We start from the raw sequence: 7,484 nt of genomic DNA on the forward strand, positions 1-7,484 counted from the left end.
CACTTCAGAGGACACCGGACACCCTGTCTGTCTCACCGGCCCACTGGTTGCTGGGAGAGGGAGGGTGTGCAGCGTGGGGGGGGGGGGACCTTTCTTTCTCTAAGGGAAGGAGGGAAAGACTCACCTTCTTGGTCGGTCTTTGGACTGAGACTCCCACCCTCACCCACTCCTAAGCCCAGGAAGGCGGCCTTGGGGCAGCCAGGGTTCCCGAGCTGAGCAGGGCGGCCCTGGTGCAGGCAGGAGGGGCCACTTTCTGTCTACTTTCATTCTCACTCATTTTTTCACTCACTCATTCAGAAAACCTCAGGCTCTTAGGTGCCAGGCCCCGTGCTAGCCCCAGGGAGACGGCAGCGAAGAAGACAGCCGCGGCGCCTGCCCTCGGGGAGCTGCCGTTTCCCGGGGGGACGGGCGAGGTAACGAAAAATGGCTGCACAGTCGGGAATAAAACAAAGGGGAGGAGGAGTGGGGAGGCTGTTTCAGGCCGAGGGAACAGCAGAGACAGAGGGACTTCGACGGCACCTAAAGGTGCCCGGTGTCATCCCCATCATCATCATCATCATCATCGTCATCACCATCATCTCTGCCCTCATCTGCTCTGCACCCCCACTCACTCAGCACCTCAAGTGGGGCCATGCTCATCTTCTGCCCCCCGCCCTGGAATATAAGCTTCCCCACTGATGGCAGCCCCCACATCTGCCGGGCCCCCGTCACTTCCTCGGTGGCTCAGACCGGAGCCTGGAGCGGGGTGGTCCCCTGGTCCCACTCGTTGGGTGAATAGGCCAAATAACCCCCAGGCACCGTGCAAAGTGCCCTGCGTTTGTTTCCTCACGTCATCCCCGCAGTCACCTTATAAGTCAGCTGTCTCCTCATTCCAGATGGAGACACTGAGGCTCAGAGAGGTGACGTCACTGGCCCAAGGCCACACAGCCAGCCAGTGGCAGAGCCGGGATTCAAACTCAGGGTGGTCTGGGCTCTGCTGCTCCACTGTCCAGGGCCACAGTGTGGTCGGGAGGTGGGTGGGGGTGCAGCAGACAGCAGACACCCCCCAGCCCCCGCGCCCAGCACCGCCCAGAGGAAGCAGATCGAGCAGGACGGTGCTGCGGGCTCCATAAATAACGTGGGCGCCTGGGCCCTGCTGGCGGGTTAGTAGCCTGCGAGTGCGCGTGTAATACAAACAGCTCTAATCTCCTGTCAGTTAAACTGGATATCAGAGGAGACAAGCTTCCGAGAGCGGGAGGCCTAATTGAATCGAATTGAAAAGGCGGAGTGGGCAGCCCGGCCGAGGAGGCGGGATGCGGGGCGAGCAGGTGCTGCGGGCAGCTGTATGGGCCTCCCTGGCCCCAGCCCTGGCCCCGGCCCCGGGTGGGGGGGGGACCGTGGCCCCTGCCCCAGGGAGCCGGGCTGGGGGCACACCTGAGCCCGGGCACTTCGCCTGCTCTGGCCTGCCCTTCGTGGCCGGCTCTGCCATTTTCTCTCCATCGCTGACCCTTCCTCTGTTCTGTTATCTCGAATAATGTCACTGCCTCTTTAGAATCTATTCATCAGAGCAGAAAGAAGCCACTGCTGACACTGATAAAAAAAAAATACCATCTGTGCCTCCCAGGGACGAGCTCTCACCCCGGCCTCTGGCGCCACCCCTGCCAGCCCCGCTGCCACCGCTAGGGGCAGGGCGCCCAGGGGTAATCAGATTCCCCGGGGCGGGGCGCCCTCCCACAGGTGGCGCCCCCGCTCCTGCGCTCACTCTGCAGAGCCGGGGAGACAGGCTCTGAAAGAGGTCTCAACCCTGGGAGGTTTTCTGCCTGCAGAAGAGCCTGATTTGGCCATTTTTGTTTAAACATTGAATTTTTAAAAACTGGTGGACAGTATTTAAAAACCATGGTATTTTAACAAAATATCCAGATTTCTGAATTCTCTTTTAAAACAAGGTAGGAAACAGTTGGGCGCGCTGGGGTCTATCACCCCACAGGGCAACAACTGGCCCGAGCTTGGGAGGGAGGCGTGGCCTGCCTCCTCCCGCCCCCAGCCTGACGGAGGCCCCGCCAGCCAGGCCACCCTTCAGCTTCTGCATCGGAGCATTCGCATGCCATCACCCTCCTGGGAGCGGGCTCCAGTCGGCACCCCCTGAGGGCACGGCAGACACACTGGCATCTCCAGGTCTGTGGCACCCAGCCTCCCTCCCCAGCCTTGGAGTGCCCCGACTGCACCCAGCCTCCCCAGCTGCTCACAGGAACTGAGCCTGAACCCCAGCTCTGAGGCAAACAGGTTGTGTGACCACTGGCAGGTCGCTTCCCTTCTCTGTGCCTCGGTTTCCCCATCCACAGAACACAGGTCTTTATGGCACTGTCAGGGAATGCTCTTGATGGAAGGACATCCCTTCTTAAGCAGAGGACCAGCCTCTCTGAGGCAGGTGGCAGACACGGGGACCTGGGGGTGAGTGAGAGCCCTCCTGTGCCTGCACGGACCAGGCTAGCGAGTGCCCTGATGGGTACCAGTGGGGGCTGCAACAGGGCCATCACACGCATTCCTTACCGCCCCCAGCTGGCTGCGGCACAGCTCCCTGGTGGACGCGGCCGGCTTGGCAACAGAGGGCCAGTGCTCAGGTCCAGGGGAGCTTCTTCCTCCGGGGTCCCATCCCCCGACCCCCAGACCCACGACCATCTGGGGCTGGCACTTGGGAACCAGTGTCTGAGGCAGCCAGCTTCACCCACCTCGTGACCTCAGGTCTTGCCCTGTCTTCTCCCTCCTGGGCCGGATGGACGGGTCTGCAACACCCAGCCCTGCCTGCTGAGAGGGAGGGGGCCCGGGCTTTGGAGCCAGACGCTGCTGGCTTCCCATCCCAGCTCGGACCCCAAAACACGCACAACAGCAATCACTGGGAAGATGAAATGAGGGCCGGAGGTCGAGCCTCTGGCACAGTGCACGGCACCAGCGTTTCTACGGATGGGGAAACCGAGGCCCAGAGAGGGCAGGAGACCTGCCTGAGGTTACACAGGAAGCTGCCTTTTGGGTTCCTCCTCAGAGTCGGGGTGCCGCGTGGACAGCACTGCACTTGGAGTCCAGAGACCCATAACAGGGCCCGGCGTCCGCCCCTGCTGGGGCGGGGACTTCCCTCTGGGTTTCGGTTCCCTCGCCTGTCGAACAGGGCTGACCGCACGTTCCTCCCGGGTTGCTGTGGGTGTGGGGAGAGCGAAGGGGTGTGGGAGCATCCAGAGCACAGGCCGGTGAGACCACAAGGGTAAACGTAGCCCCTCCACGCAGCTCACCTCCCCAGGGGCCAGCCCAGTTCCTGGTATGTAGTCGTTGCACAATTAATGTTTGCTGAACGAACAGCGACCGTGAGCTGAGGGGCCGGGATCTGCCTGCAGCCCTTGGCGATGGCGGGGAGGAGGGCAGCAGCCCCTTTCTCCCTGGGCAGGCGGGACACCCAGGAGGCCCCAGGGGGCCTTGTGCATCGTGCATCACAGCGAAGCCACCATGCCTGTCAGCATTCAGGGGGTACCTTGGCCTCAGCCAGTGCATTATGCAAATGCCTGGAAATGGATGTTTTCCTTATCAGATTCAAACATTGTGTGAGAACAGACCCAGCTAATCTCCTGAGCCGGGGAGGAGGGGGCGGGTGTTGGTAGAGCAGACTGTGAAAGAGGTCCATTCCGTCTCTTCTGTGTGAGCGTGTAATTAGGCGACTGCCCCTTCTGTTAGCCCACGAGGACGGTGGCAACGGATGCATTAGGGCTCACCACCCCTTCTGGCTGCTCGGAGGGAGTGGGGGCAGGCGGGAGAAGAGGGAGGCCCCTGCTCTCTCCCTCGGGCTGAGGCTCCCCATGCCTGCCCCAGTTTCCAGAGAGAAGCTGAAAACCCCCACGAGGGTCCAGTAGCTGGAGGTGTGGGGGAATCACTGGGCCATTTTCCTACAGTCTTGCCACAGTACAAGTTTTATGGTTGGAAAATAAATAAACAAGACGGATGATCCTGGTTTGACTTCCCAGCCTGAGCCGGTGCCCCTGGGGCCCTGCACCCCTTGCACCTCGGGCCTGCACGGTGCAGGGCAGCGTCCAGGCCCCTGTGCAGGTGCAGAGCCTTCCCGCCTCACTGCCCCACTGGGCGAAGGCAGGTCCCAGGCGGCCCCGGCAGCCTGGGGGGTCGTGTCCACCCTCATGGCTGGGGGTCAAGCCTGGGCTTCACCCCCTCTTAGCTCTGCTGTCTGGGACGAGGCCCTGAACTTCCCTGAGCAGCAGCATCGGTCTGCTTCTCTGCACAGCGGGAGAGCCGCTCGGGCCCACGGTCCACGACGCTCCGGAGCCCAGCAGCTTGGCATCAGAATGCCCTCGGCAGCAGATGCAGCACGGGCTGACATGCTATGTACAATCTTTGTACCTTTCGCCGCAGAGTCTGGGCCGGTGCTGCCCCGGAACACAGGGTCTCTATCCCTGAAACTGCAAGCTTCTGAATTCCACATCGCAGCTGGCCCCCAGGTGTCATGAGGGACTGTGGTTCTGTCCTACCTGCACCGGAGTTGCTATGGGGCCTGAATGTGACAACACCGGAGGTGTTGAGCACCCTGCCCGGCAGTGTTCACTTGGGGAAACTGAGGCCCAGAGGGGACTCCCTGCTCCAGGCCACAAGGTCCGCAGGTGCAGAAGCCGAGCTCTGAGATGGGCCTGTGGACTGAGTACAATGCTCCCTCTGGGACACCGTGGCTGTGAGAAAACCCAGAGGGAGCTTGTTGTGTGTGTGACCTTAGGCTGTGTGACCTCTCTGGGCCTCAGTTTCCCCATTAGCAGCAAATGAGACGTTGGACTGTGTGTGACCTCCAAGGGTCCCCCTGACCCTGACCCTGGCCCTGTTGGATTCTAATTACAAGCAACTGAAACACCTGTCCGGTTGACTCTGGAGACAACTGCCCTTGTCCGTCTCAGTTTTGAGGAGACACGGGGTGTGGGGCTCGTGCACTCCGGCACTGAGGTGTTCCCCTGGAGCGGGGAGACAATGGCTCAGGCAGTCTGTGGTCTTCGGCAGTTCCATCAGCTCGCCCATCTGTTGTGTCTGCAGGGCCGCGGGGGTGCAAGGTGTGGGCAGCAGTGACGATGGAGGGGGCTGGCGGGGTGGGCTGGGCAGGTGCCACCAGGAGGATGTGACAACTCAATTATGACAAATAGGCAGGGATGGGAGAGGGGGCTTTGGGAGTCACCAGCCATCCCCCAAACAGTACAAAATAGTGACTGGGAGCAGGGCTCTGCAGGCACACGGGCCTGGGTTCAAATCCCACTCTGCCACTTGCTTGCCTTGTGACCTTAGCCAAGTCCCTTCCCTGGGCCTCAGTTTACGCATCAACAGAATGGGCATCGGAACAATACTCATCTTACTGAACTGGGTACCCCTTCACAGGGAGAAGACACTTGGGGCCATGCTGGGCAGGTTAGCAACTCGAGGGCTAGCAAAGCCACAGGGAGGGTCTGGCTGAACCACCAGCACAGAAAATGGCTCACTCTACAGGGTGGCTGGCCAGGTCCCTTGAGTAAGTCACGTGGTGGAGGGAAAAAGGTGTGTGTGTGTATAGGTGTAGGGCTGCTGTGCACGGTTAAAAGAGAATTAGGGCTATGAAACCCAGACCTAAGACCCTGATCGGGATTCTGGACATTGCGGGGACAGGTGAGGTGGGACCAGATGGCATCCTGGGCACTACACGTGCAACCTACTCCAGGCACGTTGCTTGACCTCTCTGGGCTTTGGTCTCCTCGTCTAGGACGATGGCTGGGCCTGGTGTACAGCAGGTGCTAAGACAGCCAAGGAGCTGGTCCCAAATCAGCTGGGAGCCTGGCAGGGCTGGGCCTTGGCCGTGCCCGCTGACCTGCAGCCGGCGGTCCACGGGGACCTTCTCGGAGAGAAAAAGTCCTCACCCACAGGAAGAACAGCGGTGTGACCGTGGCAGCCGCTCTGTTTGGTGTCAGTCACAATTCTCGCCGCCTGCCTCCTACCCTGAGACCCCTGCCAGGCATTTACTGTGGACTTCAGGCCGTGAGCGTGGCCGCTCAACCCACCACTGGCTGCAGAGACCGGGGGCGGCTCCGAATGCCGACCGACTGGAGGAACTGCTGGCAAAGAGGCCGCCAGAGCTACGTGGCCACCTCTCCGGAGAGGAGGCTGGAGGTTGGAGAGCCAGTCGGCGTTAGCTGTGTTTCTCGAATATTGATTGACCCCAGGGATCCCAATCCAGGGGGTTTAGACACACTAGGCCGGGCGCTTCTAACTGGCTTTGTGCGCCATCCTGAAATTCCTGGGCTCTCAGACATGTAATTTTTCAGCACAGCGAGGGTATAAAACGGAGCATCTATCGAGTACTTATTATATGCCAGGCGCTGTGCCAAGGGCTCTACGTGCATTTTCTTACTCAATCTTCATGAAACCTCTGTAAGGTGGGTAGTATCATTATTTCCAGCTTCAGATGTAGAGACTTCAGCCTCCGGGGGTGGACTGGCTTGCCCAAGGTCATCACACGGGCAGTGGGTGGCAGAGCCGCATGAGAGCCCAGGCAGAGGCGAGCGCTGAAGCGCCGTAACGGCATGCGGAAATGACCTTCGGGCTCCCCTAGCTCAGTGCCCTCAGCCCTGGCTGTGCACTAGAATCCCCTGCGAGCCAGGAGTCCTGCTGAGATCAGGTAAATCAGACAGTCCCGGGTGGGGCCGGGCATCTGTGGGTGGTTCTGACGTGCCGCTGAGGGCAGGGACCACCGAGGCAGCCCATGAGAAAGGCTGGTGCTGCAAAGGCACACTGTCTGCAAATGTCCTATCACAGACAGGCGGCCGGTGGCAGTGGCTAGCCTGAGTGGCTCTGCTGGCCAAGGCGTGCAGGTGGCTGCTTTATGGGACAAGGTAATAGGTTGGCCTCTGCTCCAGGAGTGACACCCAGTGCCCAGGGAGTCAGGAAGAGGATCTTGGTGAGCAGATAGGTTCTGGGGGCCTGAGCCTCTGGACGCCCCCCGCCCTGGATTCTACAGCTGCCATGGGCACCTCTGGGAGCCCCAGGGAGGCTCCCAGGCCTACCTCCAATGGGCTGGAAACACTGCCAACCAGCATCGTCCCCAAGAAAGCACCTTTCAGCCTGGCTGCTCATTCAAATCATGTGGGGAACTTAAAAAAAAAAAACACCCCAGCCCACAACCCATTCTAAACAAATATATCAGAAGCCAGAGGAAGTGACCAGCCCGAATGGGGAAAGCAGCAAGAATCGCAACCAACCTGCATGCAGGCAGAAGCACGCAGGGGCTGAGGGCCGGTGCTGGAGTCGGGCTCTGAGACATGAGTCCTGTCTCTGATGCTGATTAGCGCTGTGTGGCCTTGGATGAGCTACTCAACCTCTCTGAGCTTCAGTCTCCTCATCTGTAAAATGGGGCTGAGACCAGCAACTACGATCCAAGGCTGGGGTAGATCCAAACAGATGATGTGTGTACTGTGCTCCTAACAGTGCCTAGCACATGGTAAGTGCTC

This window comes from Phyllostomus discolor, chromosome 13, assembly GCF_004126475.2.
Source record: "Phyllostomus discolor isolate MPI-MPIP mPhyDis1 chromosome 13, mPhyDis1.pri.v3, whole genome shotgun sequence".
Lineage (NCBI taxonomy): Eukaryota > Metazoa > Chordata > Mammalia > Chiroptera > Phyllostomidae > Phyllostomus > Phyllostomus discolor.